This window comes from Pinus tabuliformis, chromosome 1_1 (genome assembly GCF_031772625.1).
Source record: "Pinus tabuliformis cultivar Carrire ecotype Pingquan chromosome 1_1, CPIR1, whole genome shotgun sequence".
Classification (NCBI taxonomy): domain Eukaryota; kingdom Viridiplantae; phylum Streptophyta; class Pinopsida; order Pinales; family Pinaceae; genus Pinus; species Pinus tabuliformis.
This window is the reverse complement of record NC_142297.1, coordinates 353,229,520-353,251,107: the sequence shown is the minus strand read 5'-3', so window position 1 is coordinate 353,251,107 and position 21,588 is coordinate 353,229,520.

The window sequence follows — 21,588 nt, the reverse complement described above, 5'->3', positions numbered from 1 at the left end:
TAATTTTTCCTTGCTTTTTCATCACAGTAGCAATATTCGATACCCAATCAATGAGAGGAACAGGGTAAATGAAACCAACATGTAAAAGTTTTTCAACTTCTTCCTTAATGGCAGTGGCTTTCTTTGGGTGAACCAGTCAAAGCCGTTGTCGTACTGGTTTGACATTTGGATACATTTTGATTTCATGTTCAACAATGCTCGATTCAATGCCTGGAATTTCTTCATATGACCATGCAAAGACATCTCTGAATTCACGAAAGAGAGTGTAGTATATTTCCAATTCTGAAGGAGAACATGATTTGCCAACATGAATATTCTATACCACATTAGGCTTGGACAGATTTCACTCGGAATCCACTGTATTTACAACATTTGATAGAAAATAAAAACTAAAGGATGATTAAGGTCGCTTGAATAATCTTCATTTTTATCTTGAAGGTGGGAATGATGGTGGTAATCTTCCCACAGGGTATCTCCTATCATCATTGACTGAATGATTCCTTCATCTGTAGAATGTATACGAGACCAAGGATTGGAAGAGGTACCATACTCTAGAGACCTATCTATCCAAACACTCGCTGAGTGTTGATTTGGGTTCACTGCCCAGGCCCAAAAAATTGATTACTACAAAGATTCTATGGGGCTTGGGGGCAACACCTCACGATGATCCATACTATCAAAATGGTTAGAGTTCTTCTTAATCTTTGATGATGTAGAAGATATCATATGACAAGTTTCCACTGTGGCCACTTCCTCCAGATTACTTGGAGGTGGGAGGGCAAAAGTACCCATTAAGGAAGGGTATTTTAGGAGACCTACTCCGACATTTTGAAGCGATTGAGAGCTTCCATGGATCAATGGAATTCTTCCAGTAGCTTGTGAAATGTTGGGGAAAATGGTTAGTTGGTCAATGATTGTAATTTCACCTTGGAATGGAAACGCAATCTTTCTAAAATATGTTGACACAACAACAGCCATAGCACAAATCCAAGGCCTTCCCAGTAAGGTATTGTAGTCAAGGTTTCCCTTAATGACCTCAACTTCAATTTCTATTGTTTTGCCCCCTAGTTCAACTTGAAAGTTACTTAATATCTCATGCAGTATGTATGTTCTTCCATCAAACACTTTTAATGTCGTTGATGATCGAGACAAGGGTGGTGAACCTAAAGTTTCCTAGCAACTCACTGACATAATACCAGTAGATGCCCCCTCATAAATGATTGTTCGATGAATAGTTTTATTGAGGGCTTTTACCTGTATAAGGAAAGCGAGTTGGGCTGGTAACTGAGGTTCGTATCCTTTATGGTTAAAGGCCACAAGATTGGAATCTGCTAGATCAATCCCACCTATTGATGATAACAAAGCCTGCTTTTAGGAGGGGCCATTCTGCAGTATTCAAGTGTCAACATAGCGGATGTCGATTGAGCTAGATCCTCCACTATATTATAATTCTGTGCTACTCGAGCATGAGGATTAAATGTTGATTTATGGGCTAATCCCTTCGGTGGCTTTATAGTTAATTCAGGAATGATGGGCGGAACAACTTCTGGCGAAGCTATTGTCGAACTACTGGGTTGATCTGTAGCCTTGTTGTTCGATGACTGTGGATTCCCGTAATCTTTATTCCTTGTCGATATCAAAGCATCATTTTGCTATTTCGAGATGGATAACATAAGCACTTGTGATGTGGAAGCATGATCGATAGCAACTAGATTATTTTATGGGTTTGGAAACAGATCAGTCAACACCGCTAAGGTAGTTGAAGTTTTTAAAAATTTCGTAACCTCAGCTCGATGTGGACATTTTTTTGTGAAATGGTCCTCATTACATATGAAACATGGTTGACAAGGTTTCTTTTGCCCAACAGGGTTTTCAAAAGATTTTTCAGGAGGTGAATTCTCCTATTTCTTCTTATTATTTTTCCCTTTTTTCTTGCCCCCTAGTTGCTTTGGATTCTTGCCCTTGTCAGATGACACGACATTAATCTCTAAGGCAAGAGGTTTGTCATTTTCTTTTTGACTAGAAAATGCAAGGGCTTTACTGGATGGAGCCTTTGCGGTTTGTGTGCTTGAGGTACCGATCACGCCATCACTGGCGTGAAAGTCCCTATTTGATTTAGGAGGGGGAGGAATGGAAAATTTTGGTCTAGGAGCATCAGGGATTTTGTCATAGAGCATGCCAGACTGAGTATAGATAAAGTCTAAATACTGAGCACGAGCAATGACTTGCTCTTTAGTGAAAACTCCTCCCTTCACCACATCCTCGGTAATTTAAGGTAATAATGACTTAATAAACCACTCAACTAGGAGCTGATTAGAAACGTGCATCTTTACCATTCGATGACGACGCCACCACTCATAAATATGATTAGATATGTGAGTGGCTATTGTCTGCTTAAAGTTGGTAAGGAGTTCTATCCCCGTTTCATACCTTATGGGTAATTCAAAGTGGATTAGAAAAGTAGTGGCAAGGGCGCTGAAGTTATCAAACGAAGCTCTAAGAAATTCAATATACCATTTTTCTACCGGACCAGTTAGCGTTCACTAAAAAAGCTGAAGCCTAATCGAATCATCATTTAGGGTGTTAGACGAGCACCACAAATGAAAGATCATTACGTGATTCGATGGATCTTCACCTGGATTTCCATTGAATTTAGGAATATCAGAGCGAAGTTTATGAGGAATTTCTGGCCACCAAGGGGCGTATGCAATTGGATCATTTGTCAATCGGTTCAAATCTAGTAATTCTAGAGTTGCTACAAAGGGCAACTGTTGATTCAAGTTTGGCGAAGCATATCCAGGATAAGATGGGATCACCTGAGCAGTAGGTCTTTGCATACCAGCATAATGTATCTGATTCTAGTAACTTTGATAAGGTTGTTGGACATAACCATTATAGCATGGTTGTTGATAACTGTTTTGAAAATGCGGTTGTCCATTACCTACAAAGCCTTGTTTCTCAGGTCCTCAATAAGTTTGCTGGAATTTCGGTTGTTGATATTGTTCCAGCCATGGTTTTTGAACCATTTGCTGTTGCCCAATAATGGATGATTGTCCAAGATGTAGAGTAATAGTACCCATTTGAGCCTGAGTCGTTCCAAGTAAGGAAGCACTAACCTGAGATTATGATTGAGCCGTAGAGACAAGAGGCTGTTGTGTCGCAACCTGAGAGACTTGAGGTTGACACACAACAGGCAATGCTTGTACTTGTGACATAATCATAATAGCAAGTGTAGCAGGAATATTCAACACAGGTTTGGCTAGTTGCATTGAATATACAACCCTTGGTTGTTGAGGCAGTATTGGTACCCAACGATTGGATGTAATTCTAGTTTGACCTGAAATTTGTTGTGAACTCTCATATGGTTGTTCTCTAGGAGGAAACAATGAAAAAGCATACTTCCCTCCATATGGCAGTAATCCAGTGTTCAAAGGATATATCAGTCTTTGAAGACTGGACTGCCTAAGTTGATACTAGCATGCAGGATCAATTTGCTGAGTTTCAACATAAGAGATGCCAGATAGGATTCTGGACGAACAAATAGGAATAGACCATGTCGTTGAAACAATCCTTGAGTGGACTCCATCTAGTGATTGATAACTAGTTGGGACAGATGGTATACTGGCAAACATCATAGGAATAGCAGCAGGAAGTTCTTCTGTGGCTGTATCCAATGAAACAGTCCTAGATGTTGATGGTTGCTCAGACATATTTAGTCTATCCAAAAGATTTCCTAGCGATTTGAAAGGAACTTGCGATGAAGGATGATTAAAAGAACTAACTTCAAGAGTAAAAGGATATAAGTGGATCCTAGTTCCAAAATGTAATGGCGTACTGGATGGAAGATCCTCTACTATCTCCTCTATAGCAATCAGTCCTAGTGGAAGAGGTAGACTGTCAGGTCCGTAAAATATTTTTGGAGTCAAAGAAGGTATAGATTCTGCAGTGACAGATGCTGGAGGGGTGACACCTTCTGAATTTTGGAACTCAACTTTCAGATGTTCAGGTAAATGAACTTCAGTCTCTAGATCAGCTCTTGCTGGAACTGTTTCAGGTATAGAAGTGTCTACCGTTACACTAGGATCAGTTCTAATGTCCTCTTGTAACTGCGGAACTTCTTCTATAAAGGAAAATGTACCAGAAATGATCAGAGTAACTATAGTCTCTAATGATGTTGAAACACAAGTTTCAAATAAACCAGGAGAATTGGACTCAGTTAAATGAGACTGTTTTGACTGGAATGGTTTCGTTTCCGAAGTAAAAAACGGTTGACTCGTTAGTCCCCCCGAATGACAGGGTTTTGATTGACTTTCTTCCACGATTGCGGATTACTTGATCAACTCAAAATTAAGGGGAAAAAATGTTATTCCATATTAAATAAATTTTAATGACGCTTTGACACAACTTTTCTTTTTCATTTTTTAAGATTCGAGAAAAAGCTAAAGATGACTCTAGTCACCTTCTATTTTTAATGAGCCTGAAGTGACAAGTGCTCAGATGGAACTTTTCTTTTAAGGAGTCAAAAAGGAACGAAAGTGACTACTCTGGAAATCTAGACAAAGGGACTACCAAACCAATCGCAAAACTACAATATACACCTTGGTGATAAATTAAAGATAAATTACCAAGGACTTATGTACAACAATTAATCTTCCTGAATGTTGTGTTCAGTGCATTGTGATTGATAGGGCGACAGACATGGCTTCCTATGGATAAAGGATATAAGCCTATTGTGGTCTCCCAATATATACTCGACGGTATGGGGAGCATAAGTCCGTGCTAGCACTTGTCGTATCAAAGAAGAGGAAACACCCAACCTTCAATGAAAACAATAGTTACTAGATTTTACGACGCCGGAACACGTCTCTAGCCTAGACCTCTAGATGTGTTGCGTTAGGTTCCAAAGCATTTTTAATCTCATTGAGATTTATTTTAGAGTTGATCTTGTTTATAAGTTTTCCTTTCAAGGTTCACCGCATGATGTAGATGTAAAATTCCTAAATATGCAATCTAAAATGATAAACAATCATTGTTTATTTTTAACAATGAAAATTCTAGCTACTAAGGAACGGAGATTACGATTCTTTCAAACAAAGAGCAAAGAGCACACACTAAATGCACTTTTCCTAAATCATTTTTCACACACAGACTAAATGCAAATGCAAATGTATGTATTTGTTTTTCATTCCCCTTAATGTGAAGAATGCCAAAAAGGAAAACTAAGTATAGATCTGAAATATTTTTTTCAAAGTGACATTTCGACAGTTTCTTTTCAAAATGAAAAAATGACACTTTTCGATTTCGAATAGAAAAATTCTTTCGACACTTCAAACATTAACAATTCAAATCAAATACACATCAAAAGTTTAATTGACTTTCTAGAGAAGGAAGCCTTTATGACACTTCTCTTTTTTGACACAAAACAACAGCTACGACACTTTTTGCACGAAAACGACAGTTCGATTTAAGTTACTTTTTGACGAAGGACTGTAAATGATGGACAAATACATAAAAACATTTACTAATCCTAATCAATGGAGGCTAAACTGTGTAAAGCAAGGAGGCTTCAACAATGAGATATTGTTCATAAGTAATAGAAACAACTAAACAAAGCTGAAAACAAAGGCAAAAAACCAAATTTCAAGGAGAGAAATAGGATTATTCAGTCATCACACCCATGATTCACAGAAACAGGGATGCATCTCACCTGCTACACTCGAGAAGTACGATGCATACTGGCTTCCAGCTACAGACAATGCGATGGGTTAGGGAGTGCAACTGAGGTAGGTTTTGGCTTAAATTGGCAACTAATTTCAATGAGTTAGGCTGAGCTATTATGGACAGTAAAGAGAAAAGTACAGGGGTATGATATTAGGAGGTTATTGAGCTACCAACAGGGCATCTAGAATGCTTGTTAGTCATATTTTCAAATCATAAAATAAACCAGAGATTGACTGAAGCAGCATTTATCTACTTTGCAATTGCAGAGCAAGAGCAGTTCGAAGGCTATCTGGCTAACTTCAGACTCCATCTATAGTTTATAAAACAAACAATAAACAAAAAACAAACAAACTATTCGCTCCCCAGTGGAGTCGCCATTTTTTTTTTCTGGAAAACTAGTGTCTTTTCGATCTGCTAGTCCCACTAAGATTGGCAGCTATCTTAGAAACAAGCAATCAAAGTAATTTTCCATTTCCTCTATGTATGATAGATAAGAGAGAAGCAAAGGGACCAACCTGGATCTTCCGCTTGACTCCTTGCTTGATTTCTCTCCCTGTTGATAGAGCTTGCAACTCCTCTCCTACTTGTCCTGCTTAGAGAATACCTGTAGAGACAAGTAACAAAACACCATCAAAGCATCTCGATCTATAATATCATAAACAATGTAGAATCAGAAATACATTGAACATACAATGGCATTCATAAATAATAAGATTCACAAGTACACAATTGTATGGAGGAAAGTTCAAAGAACTTTATTAAAATAGAAGGTAGAATTACAACCCAGCTATCTGATCCAACATCATCCTCCTAGCATCAAATCCCTCTTCACCTCATGAAAAGCAAGATCACCCAACAATACAATGCTCCTTCTCAAAGACAAACTAACAACACTTCCTTACAAATTACAAAATTCCAGCCTCTAGATCTCTCAGATGAGGGATCCATTTATAGATGTCTGCAAGGGTGTGAGTCATCTCTAGGTTTTTGATTAGTGTCATTCCACTTGTAGTTCTTGGTTCCACTTGGAGATTTCTTGAATCTCTTACTCATCCTTGGGCGAATTCAGAGAGGCAAGTGTCATAGGAGAAGTTTCTAGAAGATTCCATGAGCATCCACTTAGCAAACTGTCTCAAACATTTGTCCATTCTCGCTAATTTCACCCCACAAAAGGCCTCTTTAGTATCCATCACACCTAGCTAGTGTAGGTGTCAATATGCATCACACCCTGAAAGTGGAGCAGTCAGTATGGTCTAGTTTTGGCCAGTTCTGAGTGGTTTTTTAGGTGGAACTTCTGGGGAATGATGTAATCAGTTGACTATGATCCTTTAGGGTATGAAACAACACTTTTAGGTGTTAAAGAGCCCTTGGTTTATCGACATATAAGATTGGGGTTGTAGTGCCCAAATATGCCTATAACAGTATGGCAACTTGAGATGCTCCCAATTCAAGCATTACCAGAAAGAGGTGAACATCACTCATGAGAATGGTGCTAAATCTAAATTACATTCATGAGTAATCTTAACTTGGAAACCCGAGTATCTCCAAATTTACACATGCCTTTGAAAGGATTAGGCTCTCCTATTTATACAAAAACATAAGAAGCTACCTCATTAATGGAGGTCCATTATTCTCTCCCTAAATCCCTAGAAGATCTCATAGAGTCACAACTCAAATAGGTAATGATGAGACACATATCCTCTTTGACCTTTATCCAAATATTCTTCCATATCTTGAAGGGAATTCGAATTTTAGAAATGGAGGCCACATAAGGGTGCCTTGGAAGCTTCCAAATGACCTACACATGTCATGAAACTCCAACCACTTTTAAGTATTAGCAACTATATTTCATTTTTCTAAGTTTTAACCATAAATTCACTTAAACTACTAGAAATCATTAGCTTTTGGAAAACACAAAGGTAACCCCATGTAATCATGAAAATGGAGGCTAATGAAAGATTATATGGCTATGGAGTTGCAACATGTGATTGAAATGGTGGCGATAAAGGTGAAAGTGGATGATATTTTGAAGACATTTAGGAGACTCTACATAGCCCAGAGCTGATGTTATTGCATGTCCTCATGCAATCTACTACATTTCTTAATCATGATTTTCTTTTGAATGAGATTGGCTTATATCAATTGTCCTTAAACTTTATATTTTACAATTTCATTTCTTTTTGCAAAGTATTCCTTGTCATACATTGAATTGCAACATGTTTGGTTGGTTATTGTGTGACAACCAAATCTTAATTGGTATTGGTTCTTGTGTTTCAATACCTTGTTTCTTTTTGTTGCAGTAAGATTCATTGAACATATTTAAGAATGCATCTTTAAATCAACCATATAGTATGATCATCATTTAGGCCTTTATTTTCAAATCACATAACTTTTGAACTGTAATGAAATCATAATTGATTAGGACAAGTATGTTAGGATGAAATGAAGTGATATGAATGTGATAATAAATGGATGTCCCTTCCCCCCCAAATAAAGGTGTTTATGGTTTTTTTTCAAATGAGAAAGGAAATATGGTGAAGTATTTTTCAAAAATTATAATTTCAGTATTCAAGGAATTATATGATTAAAACCTAGAAAATAACATACTTTTACTTACCTAGGAAGTGGACAAAATGTGCATATAGAGAAGTTGTAGCTATTGCTGGATCATGGAATAGAATGTAGAATTTCATTTACTTCTTGGTTACATAAATGGTGGATGAGGTGGTGAAAGTGGATTCTTTATTTTTGCTACTAAATCTGATGTATCTATTGAAAAATGCTGAAATGATATAATCTTCACCTGCTACAAAACTGAATGGTACAATTCTAGTCATGCGAATAAATGTGTTGTTTTCAAGCATGAAGATAAGGCAATGGATTACCAACCATTGATGAATTTCATTAACCAATGCGAGGCAAACTTGCCATTAATGTCAACGAGTGCTAAGGTACCTAAGTACATCTTGCAAAGTGTGAATAGATAAGCTGATGTCGAGCCACTTGCAAGATCCAACGATTAAGGGACATTGATGTATTCCCATGATTATTGGTGAGAGAACTTGTCATTCATGCATACAAGCCTGAAGGTACTGGTGGGCTCCAGTATTGTAGCAATAATGCTACAACTCCTGGAGCTTCCTATCTCTAATTTTATCAACCCGGTAGTTCGTAACAAACTTGGAAGTGACGGTGTTGTATGCACAAGTACTAGCTCTTGTCGCAGCTGTCACTTGGTTAGCTGGCACAAGTCCGCTAGGGCTCAAGCCAACTTCTATATGTTCTCAGAAGATGCTTTCTAAATGATGGACGAAGGCTATCTCAAAGGAAATTAATCTACTTTGCAAGAATGAACTGAAAGCCAACCAAAACATGGAAACCCTAGTAAACCCTAATCTGACTAGCTTAATCTCTATGATGCAATGGTGGGAGTGAAAATGTCTAAAAATGATGCCATTACTTCTAGTGAGATGAGATGCATGAATTTAAACTACTTTCATTGAAAAGAACTCATTTTTGTATTTTTGCTCAAGTGGGTGGAGTTATTGTGATTGTGCTTCTTACTAGGTCTTGACTGTGCAGGGGTAGTTCAAAGGGAGGAAGGCTTGGAAAAGGTCAGGAGGGCTAGGAGAGGTTCCAGGGGATCCCTAACATCATTCCACAGGAGTCCACAACGTTCAGATGCTCGGCAACCGAGTTTGCAGGCTTCTACAGGATGTCTGCAGGGGATCCTACAGGAAGCTCGGGATTTCTACAGGAAGTCTGCTAACTTCTACAGGATGTTCGACAGTTGGAGTTTTGGGTGATGGAGGAGTGGAGGAGTTGTATGGGTGGATAGGTAGGATGGACAGGGAGCTTGTGATGGCTCAGGGACAGAGATATGAGATGAGGAAAGAGTGGGTACAGTTGGTTGGTGGATAGAAGGGTGGAAGCAATGGAAAGTTGAAAAGGTGGGGCTACGTGAGAAGTAGAAGGGTTGGAAGGCTAACGAGCTGGACAGAGGATGAGTAGGTGGCTTTAGGCGCGGTTGAGAAGAAGAAGAACAAAATCAAGTGATGCTTTGCAGCGTAAAAGAAACAAATCCTCTATGTCTTGCACGAAACCAAGAATTCCATCAACCTATTCTAACTGTGTTATTAAACCAATGAACAACAATGTAAATTGTGGAGAGAAATCGTGCATGGTGTTGGAACGAAGAAGTATTGCTCAAGATCAGAATGCATGGACGGTTTTATAACTGAAATGATTGTGTTGCAGCTTGCATGAACGTATAAGACTGCGTTTTTTGGTGGTTGGTACAGCCCACACCCCCGATCTCTAAACAGAGATGGCAGCGAGTGCACTATCAACCTTTTTTGGAGCTCTAATGAATGCTGATCCTCCTACTCTAAGCTAAGCAGCTAAAAGCACTTTAACCATAAACTAATCCTACTCAATCACATTAAAGAAATTAAATCAGCAGACTGTGTTTTTTCAAATGCATGTCAAAGCAAAGAAATAAAGTGTTGAAAGGAAAAACAAGTAACAACACAAGGAAAAGGAGGTCTATTGCTCTTAGGTTGGGCCCTAACCTGAGACCTATAGCTCCCTTAAAAACTCAGAATTGAATCCAAAGTTGCCTGCCTTTATTGAATAATCATGAGTCTAACATCATGCCAAAACTGGCTTACAAAAAGCAAAAACCGAGTTGTAGCTCGTGCTTAGAAATTGCAACAGTAGTTCAAAAGTTCAAAAAGCCCCTATCAAAGGCTACGGCCTTCATATTTATACATGATGAAGATAAAGCTGGCTTCCTCAATTCATGGAGCTTGGCTGTCCAACTGAAAGTTAAACTGTTGTTCCTGTAGAATCCGTTGGCTACCTTTAAGCTCGGTGGGGAGAGCTGTTGGAGCTCGGAGTTAAGGTGGAAATCACGAGGAAGGTCATCAAGACTGTGGAAAACCTCCCTATAAACCCGCAATGCCACCTTGGCTGTCTCCTTGTCTCCATTTGCGTGTTCTTTGCTCCCTTTAATGCCAAAAAACCCGAAATAATCATGTATTAGCCACATAGACATAATGCCTGCCCTTCTTCCTACAAATAACACGAATATACTAAGAAATGAATGCATAAGTGATAAAAGATGAAGGGTTGAGCAAGGTAAGTAGGCCAAATGAGCCCAAATTGTTACCAAAAATTGGGGCTCATCATCACCCCCCAGCTAAAATGTTTGCTCATCCTTGAGCAATTTTTCTCTGGCTCCTTGTCCTTGGCTGAGAACTAGGCTCCAGAATACTCTCTTTCTTTCCTACTCTTGGTTGCTCTGCCTGTTCTGCCCTTGGTGGTGATGAGGGTGCCGCTCCTTTCCACTTCTCTGTTTTCTTGACCTTGAGCCAGGCTTTTGAAGTCGATTGGTCTAACTTTCCTTTCCAGGTAGTTGTTTTTGGGCTCCCCCTCTCGTAGGTGACCGATATCTTCGAGGGGGACCTCTCACTGGGTGAAGTAGGGGCATCTCCTGTAGTGATTTGGCTGCTGGACGGAGGCTGTGGTTTTCCCGTCTTTATTCAGACACTTCTTCGAGCTTTAAAGTATAGAGGGGTCTCCCTCTTTCTTTTCTCTTTTGGCTTAGGTGGCGTGCTGAGGGCGGCCAGCATAGCTGCTGCCTCCCTTGCTAGAATGTCCGCCTTCTTCTCCTTGGGTTTCACTTTTTCAGGGCTTCCTGTAGAAGACCCTGTTTTAGTCAATTTCGGGCTTCCTGTAGAAGACCCTTTCTCTGTTTTCGGGCTTCCTGTAGAATACCCTTTTTCTGTTTTCGGGCTTCCTATAGAAGACCCTTTTTCTGTTTTCGGGCTTCCTGTAGAAGCTTGTTTCTGCTTTCCTGTAGACACAGGTGTCACCACCTTGGCTTGCTTTGCTGCATGAGTTTTGCTTTTTGGTTTGGTTGCGGGTGCTGATGAGGTACTTGTGCTGATGTGGACCTTCTCAGCTTTGTCCGTTCTTCTCTGCAACCTTTTCTCTCTTGCTGACAAGATGGGTGTGTCACCTTTTTCTTTGTCATCCTTTTTCTCATGCTTCTTCTTTTGCTCTTTCTTCTGCACTGTGGTCGGGGTCTTCTGGCCTGTTTCTTTCTTTCCCGTGGCCACTGATTCTTTTTCCTCACTGCTGGAGGAACCACTTTCCTCGGTCAACATCCTTATGTCTCCATCTCTTGTCAAATTTCTGAATGCTTCCCATGAGAGGGGAACCTTATATGAATGAAGCGCATCCTCCATGAGAAGTTTGATCAATCCATGGTGGGCTACCTGATCTGGTATGCCTTCTTTTAACTTTGTGGCACACTCAATTAGAGACTGTAGCAGGAAATAAGGGATGCTCAGTTTATTTTCTACAGGAAGATCAATCTGGTGCCTCAATTCAGTGAGCAACCTAAAGTGATACCCGTACACGATGCTAAAACACCTTCACAGGTTATATACTTCATGATCTGCAGGCTAACTTCATTCCATGGTGGCAGCAAATTGGTTCTACACACCCCATTTTTGTCCTCCGAGAATTCCTCCTCAGGTGGAAATAATTCTTTCTTGGCCTGCTGGCTCCACTTCCTTTCTTCCTTGTCCCATGGCAAACCCATTGGAAGTTCAGTAATTCGACTGATATATTGCGGGGTGAGCTTGAGGCTTAGGCCCCTGAAATTCACGGTGGCCAATGTTTTGGATTTCGGCCTCAAAGCTTGTAAAAATTCCTCTGCCACTTCGTCGTCATAACCCTGCAACTTGTCACAAAAGGATATCCATTGCACCCATGTGAAGAGCTCCACCACCTCCTGGTTTTCTCTCAACTTTGATGAATCAGTGGGTTCCCGTCTAATAAACCCACCCGGCATGATAAAAATTGTTGCTTTAACTAGAGGTGGCAAATGCGGAAGAAATTTAGCTTACTGAGACAGAGCGTAGAATTACGCTTCTGTCATGCACATAATCCACGAAACTTATCCCTGAGGACCTTAACACAGTTTAATTACACTGACATCCTGTAGAACGACAGTCTATGCACAGCAGACAACAATTTCAACAATTTTCTACGACCAGACTGTAGACGACGATTCTGCCACCTTCAAAAGCCAATTGCATGGAGAGTTCAGGGTTACCTTTTTATCTGCCACCTTTTTACGTGAGGAACTCGCCTTCCTGTAGAAACAACGTTCCTGTAGGAGCAGCTTTCCTGTAGGAGCAGTGCGCGATTTCCGGGGAATACTGCAGTGGGTCTGCACTCTTGTTGTGGCTTCACAGGCATTCTAATAGCCAAGGGCTCGGAGTTTCGAACTGCAGAGGGATCCGAATGTCCACTCGCGTTTCAAACGGTGAAGGATAAATGCATGCGGGCAATCTAGCCGATTAGATTTGAATCGGCGGAATTTGTGGCGCTGGGGTGAGTTTTCCCCGCCGGACTGTTGGATGACGTTGTTCCATCATTTGTCTGCGAGTTCACTTACTGCCGCATTATCCCCCAGCAGATCCGCCGCCGCCATTCTCGTTAGACTCGTTTTTCCCGACGGGATTTCTCTCACGTGCGTGCTGCCCATTCCTTTTGTCATGGCCGCCACCCAAACATCCGACTAGACCATTAACTGGTCGACGTGGCCATTCAAATGACCATACCACCGCTCAACCCATTCACCTCACACTTTGCAAACAATTCAAAGTAAAATTCATGCAATCTGATGGAAGGAAGGGTCGAGACACTTACCTGCGCGGCTCCAACACAATTTTTCGGCTTTTGGACGATAATGAGTGGATCTATCTGCCGCTGATGAATTTGCACAGGCCCGGAGGTTCATGTTTACAGGCTGCTGACGATGGATTGGATGCTTTGGCTGCATGCGCTCGCGTTTCATTGCATATGGCCAGTGCTGTGAATGGTATCCACTCTAGCGGGCTTAACTGTTACAGGACTCCCGCGGGATGTCTTGTAACAGTTCTTCCTCCTTGGGTGCATGCTGCACGACGAAGGATCTGGCCTCACGATCACGCTCCCGGAGCTTCTGGATGACTGGGATGGATATGGTATGAGATCTCAGCATTTGTTTATCTTAAAAATTGCTTTCTCTTTGATAACTCATCGATCTGCTTTGCTGGTGCAGGTAACTTCGTTGCATGTCGACAAGGATGGTGGAACAAGGTGACAACAGTGTGCAAGGGTGACAACAGTAGCTTGCATGCGTCCAAACCGATCCTTAGCCGTTAGATCTCCTCATAAAATGAATTCTGGCCCGTCCTGAACTTCTACAGGAAGTTTCCTGTAGAAATACAGAGCTTCCTGTAGAAAGTTTGCGCTTCCTGTAGAAGATCTACATCTTCCTGTAGAAAATCTGCATCTTCCTGTAGAAGGTTTGCATCTTCCTGTAGAAGACTCAAGCCATGATGAAATTGTGCACATACCTTGGAGGAACTGAATATTCTTGGAGGAGGTGCTGGTGAGGTCTCCTGGCAGTATGATAAGGATCCTTGGCTCTGAGTTGAGAGGCTTCCTCTCCTCCATAGAACACCTGCAATCTGCATGCAATTTCACATTATAAACTTGCTGTCTTTGTCTTTCTTGCTTATTGTTTTTTTTTTTTTTTTTGAAAGATAACAGGGGCGCCTCAATGAGGTTTTCACCCTTGCCATCTGCCCTGAGCGCCTCAGAGAGGTTTTCACTCAAGGATCTTTTTCAAATCTTTTTTTTTTTTTTTTTTTTTTGAAAGACAATAGGGGTGCCTCAATGAGGTTTTCACCCCTACCACCTGCCTTGGGCGCCTCAGAAAGGTTTTCACCCAAGGATCTTTATTATTTATTATTATTATTATTATTTTATTATTTTTTTTAGATTTTTCAGGGTATGCCCAAAGCAAAGGTAGAACCCTTCTCTATGACCAACACTGAATTCTCCATAGTTTTGATGAACTCTTGTCTTGAGAGAGGCTTCCTGTAGATCTTCAATCGGTGACCATTGACAAGCATGGGGATGGCTTCCTCATCAATGGTCCAAATAAGAACAGATCCATTGTCATGACATTTTTCCACTGCATATGGCCCTAGCCATCTGGTTCTCAGCTTCCCCTTGAAATCTTTGTATCTGGAGTCATACAACAAGGCCCAATCTCCCGGCTGGAATTTCTTGTCATGGAGGTGTTGGTCATGCCACACCTTTCTCTGAAGTTGAACCACTTCTGAGTGAAGGAGAGACTTCATTCGGTGCTCATCCAGTCCATTCAGCTGCAATAACTTTTCTTGTTGTGCATGGCTGAGATCTAGGTCCAGCTGAGCTGCCATCCTCAAAGTGTTGTATTCAAATTCAATGGACAGCAAAGCTTTCTTCCCATAGACCAGCTCATAAGGTGTGAAGCCGGTGGTGGTCTTCCAAGTGGTGTTGTAAGCCCATGTGGCCTCAACCAGGCAATCTGCCCAGTCCTTTCTGCTGCTGCTCACCACCTTAGTCAAGATCCCTTCCAATGCTCTATTGGTGACTTCCACCTGCCCATTTGCTTGAGGGTGATAGGGGGTGGAAGTCCTATGCTTGATCTTGTGATGAGCTAGTAGGTCTTCAATCAAGTTGGATGTGAACTGGCTCCCTTGATCGGTGACCAGCTCTCTTGGATAGCCAAACTTGTAGAAGATGTTTTCTCTTAAGAACTCAGCCACCTTTTCTTCTGTTGCTACTTTGATTGCTTTGGTCTCTGCCCATTTTGTCAGGTAGTCAGTGCACACAATGATGTAAGACCTTTGCCTCGAAGGAGGGTTGATTGGACCCACAAAGTCCATACCCCACTTCTCAAATGGCTCAAGAGTCACTTGAGGTTGGAGAGGCATCTCATCCCTTTGAGTCGGTTTCCCCATTCTTTGGCATTGGTCACATTGGCTGATATATCTTCTGACATCTTGATGAAGTGTGGGCCAATAGTAGCCTGCCTGCAGGATTTTGAAGGCAGTCCTCTTTGCTGCAAAATGACCTCCACAAGGCCCATCATGACAGGTGAGGAGGATATCAAAGACTTCCTCCTCCCTTACACAATGCCTTAAGATCTGATCAGGGCCAAGCTTGAACAGATTGCCCCCGATCCAAGTAAATGAGGCACTTTTTCTGATGATTCTGCTCTTCTCTCTTGAAGATAGGTGTGGAGGGAACTGTGCTGAAACAAGGTAGTTTGCTATATCAGCAAACCATGGAGAGAGTACTGAGATAGAAAACAGATGTTCGTCGGGCATCTGGTCATCCACTGTTCCATCCTCATCTGCAGACAAATCCAATCTAGATAAAAAGTCAGCAACAACATTTTCTTTACCTGGTTTGTCAACAATGGTCAAATCAAACTGCTGCAATAAAAGTAACCATCTAATAATACGAGCATTCACATCTGGTTTATTCATTAAATATCTAATTGCAGCATGGTCTGTATGTACAAATGTTTGATAGCCAGTGATATAATGTCGGAACTTGTTCAGTGCATGGACCACAGCCAAGAATTCTTTCTCGGTTACAGTGTAATTCAGCTCGGCTTTGGACAAGTTTTTGCTAACAAAGTAAATGGCATATGGAAGTTTCTGCTCAACTTGTCCTAAAGCTGCACCTATGGCTTTGTTCGAGGCATCAGTGTGGATGTGGAAAGGTAGGGCCCAGTTTGGACCTCTCAGGATTGGGGCTGACACCAACTTGTCCTTCAACTCATTCAAAGCCCTCTGACAATCGTCAGTCCATTTAAACTCCACATCTTTTGCCAACAGGCCAAACAATGGCGAGGCTAGCTTGCTGAAGTCTTTAATGAATCTCCGGTAATACCCTGCTAATCCTAAGAAACTCCGAACATCCCTTACCTTTTGAGGAGGTGGAACCTTCTTGATCAGAGCAATTTTGTTAGGATCCACCTGCAACCCTTGGCAAGAAATGGTATGGCCTAACACGGTCCCTTCAGTCATTAGGAATTCACATTTTTCAGGACTAAGGGACAAGTTCATCTCAATGCATTTGGTTAGGACTTTTCCCAGATTGGACAATGCTTCTTGGAAGTTGGCCCCATAAGGAGTGAAGTCATCCATATAGATTTCCACTGCATCATGGACCAGCTCCGAGAAGATGCTCAAGACAGCTCTCTGGAAGGTAGCAGGAGCATTGCATAGCCCAAAGGGAAGAACACGATAGGCAAAGGTACCCCAAGGACAAGTGAAGGTGGTCTTATCTTGGTCTTCCGGGCTGATTTGGATCTGGTTGTACCCGCTAAACCCATCCAGGAAAGAGAAGAACTTCTTTCCTGCCAGTCCATCCAACACTTGATCTATGAAAGGCAGAGGGAAATGGTCTTTCTTGGTAGCTTTGTTCAGTTCTCGGTAGTTTACACAGATTCTCTACTTCCCATTTTTCTTGGGAACCAATACCAGAGGGGACACCCATTCACTATTTGAGATGGGGTAAATGAATCCGACATCCAACAGTTTTTGCAATTCTTCCTTGACAATGTCCTTAAGGGCTGGATTCATTCTCCTCTAAGGTTGCCTCACCGGCTTACAATCCTCTTTGATGTATATGTGATGGGTACAGACCGAAGGATGGACTCCTTTCATCTCCTTATAGCTCCAAGCAAAAGCATCTAGGTGACTGGCCAACAGGCTACACAACTCCTTTTCCTGGGAAGGAGCTGATCTTTAACGTTCTCTTAGGGCTGAACTCCACATTTTTGACTCTGGGAGTGACAGGGTTGGTTGTACAAAGATCCACTAAGGTGCTGGCTTGGGCATCCTCCACCAATTTATCTAAGGATAATGCACTGGAAGGTGGATTCTGGATCAAAGTCTCAATCAAGTCATCCTCGGTTGGGGGGTCTCTTCTAGTGGTGTCTATGGTGCACAAAGGTGCTGAGTACACCTCATCCTCTTCTCCTTCCTCCAACCACAATGGTAAGTCATGCTCTAAGGAGGGTTGGGCAAGAGGGTATAGGACTAACTGCTTGGACATAGGACCATTTTTGATGGTCATGTTTCCTGCACGACAACTTATGTAAGCATCTGCAATGGCTAACCAAGGCCTTCCCAAAATGAGAGGATATCCAGTAAGCTTTGCCTTGGGTTGCAGAACCAAGAAATCTGCAGGGTATTCCCAAGAGTCGATAGAGACCAAGACATCCTCCACAATCCCTTTGGGAGTCACAGTGGAGCGATCCGCTAGTTGCAGTACTGTCGAGGTCTTCCTCAAGGAACCCTGAAGATTGAGTTTGAGCATGGTATCCCTGGTCATCACATTAATGGCAGCCCCCAGATCAATCAAGGTGTGAGGTATGATAGTGCCATTGATGTGGACATCTACTACAGGACTCCCAGGATCTAGATACTTTGGGCAGATGACTTGTCCTAACATAAGTTCAGACAGTTGTCCCAAGACATTGATGGTTGAAGCATCTCTCTTTCGCCTGCCTGGGTGTTTAAAACACTTTTCCTTAACCAAGTTGTTGTATATTGGCACATCCTTGATGGCTTGGAGAAGTGGTATTTTCACACACAACTGCTTGAGCTCACCCAGAAGCTCATCCTCCTCTGGGTTGGGTTGTGTGGTGGCTGTTAGTCTCTCAGGAAAGGGTGGAATAGCCTTTGGTTCACTTTCCTATTTATCTTCCTCATCCTCTGGGGGAGGAGGTTGGCGATCCGGAAGAGTCTTTCCAGATTGAAGATTAATCTCCTGGATCTCCACAGCATAGGTAGGGCATGAGGTTTCCCCAGTGTATACCTGCTGGGCCTATCTATTGTTGGGGTTCGGGTTCGGTTGAGCAGGCAGTTGAGGTTGCCTTGGAGGAGCAGGAGGTAATGGCTGAGGTTGAACTGGTGGTGGAGGCAAAATGGCGGGAGGAGTGTTGTACTGGGGCCTCCACCCCGACTGAGGTGCATTCCACTGAGGCTGTGGCTGGGCATGTGAATGATATGAATGAGAAGTAGGTTGAATTGGGTACTGAGGTGGATAAGACCATGGAGGAGGCATAGACCAGGAAGGATGAGCAGGGGGACCCCAGGAAGGCATAGGAGTCGATTGGTTGGGGCTGTAATAAGCTTGAGGTGCCCCTTGCATCCCCTGCTAGTAAGGTCTAGGTCCTTGTGGCCTCCTTTGGTTGATGAAATAGAGAGGTTCAGTGGAAGCTTTTGTCCCTTGGTACATGGATTTGAATCCAGGTAAGGTTGGACATTGGTTTGTGGGATGGTCCTCCTCACAAACGAAACACACTTCAACCGAATGCAATGGACATTCGTTCTTAGGGTGTCTCCTTGTACACCTAGGGCAGAAGATAGCCAAGGCTCTCTCAGCTTCTTCCTTCTTCTGCTAGATCCTGAATGTGTCCAGTCGCATGGCAATGGTCTGTCTCACCTCACTCTTAAGATCTTCTAACTGATTTGCAAACTCATGCTTGGAGAAAGGAATACCAGTTGAGAGAGGGTTGCCTCTACCTCGTTTCCGGGCTGCCCTGGAGTGGTTTCTAAACACAGTCTTGATGTCCTCATAAGGCAGTTGGTAGATATCCCCCCCAGATAACATGTGAAGGGTATCTAAGAGGTCTTCAGGGACTCCTCAGAGCAGAACCAACTTGAGGGATTCAGGGTCAAGTGTGCACCTGGCCCGCTTATAGCTAAGTTGGAACCTCTCCTCATAATCCTCTAAGGACTCATCATTTCCCATAGTCATCCGAAAGATTTCTCCCTTAGTTTCCTTGGACCTATAGTAGTCCCGGTACTTGGTATTGAAAGCTTGCTGCATCTGAGCCCAAGTGGTGATACTATTCCCAGGTAAGCCCATGAACCAGCGTAATGCTGCATCCTTAAGAGTGGAAGGGAAGAGTTTCAGCTTCTGCTCATCTTCAGTATAGTCATAGGTTCTACAAAGGATAGCAAACTCAAACAGGAAGGTATCAGGATCTTCAGTAGTCAATCCATGGAAGTGAGGTAAAGCGGAGGGGCTAATGTTCTTCATTTTCATCTCTCCATTGGTCTCTCGGATGGGGAAGGCACCTTCTATTCTCTCATCTTCTCTTCTATTGTCAGCCATAGCTTCAGATGGGATGGTCTCTAATTCTTCTTCTGCTATAGGATCTTCGTATATCTCAGGAGGTTCACCTATAGGTTCTTCTGGATCACTGCCACCTAAGAAGAGAGAAGGGTGACTCAGTGATGTGGTGGGGGTATTGGGTAGGAATTTGCCTGTTTTATCTCGGTTCCTACAAGGCATGAAATGGAAAGACGTTTTTTGATTGCTTTTGTTCTTTTTTCTTTGGTACCTGCAAAACTAAAACAGATTGATCTACAACTAACTATCTTATTGGAATAAAGATGCAGAATTGAAAGGAAAGCAGGAAAGAACTAATCTACTTTGCTCAAATGAAATTGCAGGAATGGAAATGCTAGTCTACGCTTGCAGAATTGAAATGCTAATCTACGCTTGCAGAATTGAAATGCTAATCTACGCTTGCAGAATTGAAATTGCGGAATTGAAAGGATAATCTAGGAAATCAGGAAATGTCTATGCTACTTTTGCAGAATGGAAATGAAATAAACTACTTGGCAGAAGGCAAGAGTAAGAAAATAGAGGAAAAGCAACAATTACTAATACTCTGACGCTTCCCCGGCAATGGCGCCAAAAAGATGGTGGGCTCCAGTATTGTAGCAATAATGCTACAACTCCTGGAGCTTCCTATCTCTAATTTTATCAACCCGGTAGTTCGTAACAAACTTGGAAGCGACGGTGCTGTATGCACAAGTACTAGCTCTTGTCGCAACTGTCACTTGGTCAGCTGGCACAAGTCCGCTAGGGCTCAAGCCAACTTCTATATGTTCTCAAAAGAAGCTTTCTAAATGATGGACGAAGGCTATCTCAAAGGAAATTAATCTACTTTGCAAGAAGGAACTGAAAGCCAACCAAAACATGGAAACCCTAGTAAACCCTAATCTGACTAGCTTAATCTCTATGATGCAATGGTGGGAGTGCAAATGTATAAAAATGATGCCATTACTTCTAGTGAGATGAGATGCATGAATTTAAACTACTTTCATTGAAAAGAACTCATTTTTGTATTTTTGCTCAAGTGGGTGGAGTTATTGTGATTGTGCTTCTTACTAGGTCTTGACTGTGCAGGGGTAGTTCAAAGGGAGGAAGGCTTGGAAAAGGTCAGGAGGGCTAGGAGAGGTTCCAGGGGATCCATAACATCATTCCACAGGAGTCCACAACGTTCAGATGCTTGGCAACCGAGTTTGTAGGCTTCTACAGAATGTCTGCAGGGGATCCTACAAGAAGCTCGGGATTTCTATAGGAGGTCTGCTAACTTCTACAGGATGTTCGACAGTTGGAGTTTTGGGTGATGGAGGAGTGGAGGAGTTGTATGGGTGGATAGGTAGGATGGACAGGGAGCTTGTGATGGCTCAGGGACAGAGATATGAGATGAGGAAAGAGTGGGTACAGTTGGTTGGTGGATAGAAGGGTGGAAGAAATGGAAAGTTGAAAAGGTGGGGCTACGTGAGAAGTAGAAGGGTTGGAAGGCTAACGAGCTGGACAGAGGATGAGTAGGTGGCTTTAGGCACGGTTGAGAAGAAGAAGAACAAAATCAAGTGATGCTTTGCAGTGTAAAAGAAACAAATCCTCTATGTCTTGCACGAAACCAAGAATTCCATCAACCTATTCTAACTGTGTTATTAAACCAATGAACAACAATGTAAATTGTGGAGAGAAATCGTGCATGGTGTTGGAACGAAGAAGTATTGCTCAAGATCAGAATGCATGGACGGTTTTATAACTGAAATGATTGTGTTGCAGCTTGCATGAACGTATAAGACTGCGTTTTTTGGTGGTTGGTACAACCCACACCCCCGATCTCTAAACAGAGATGGC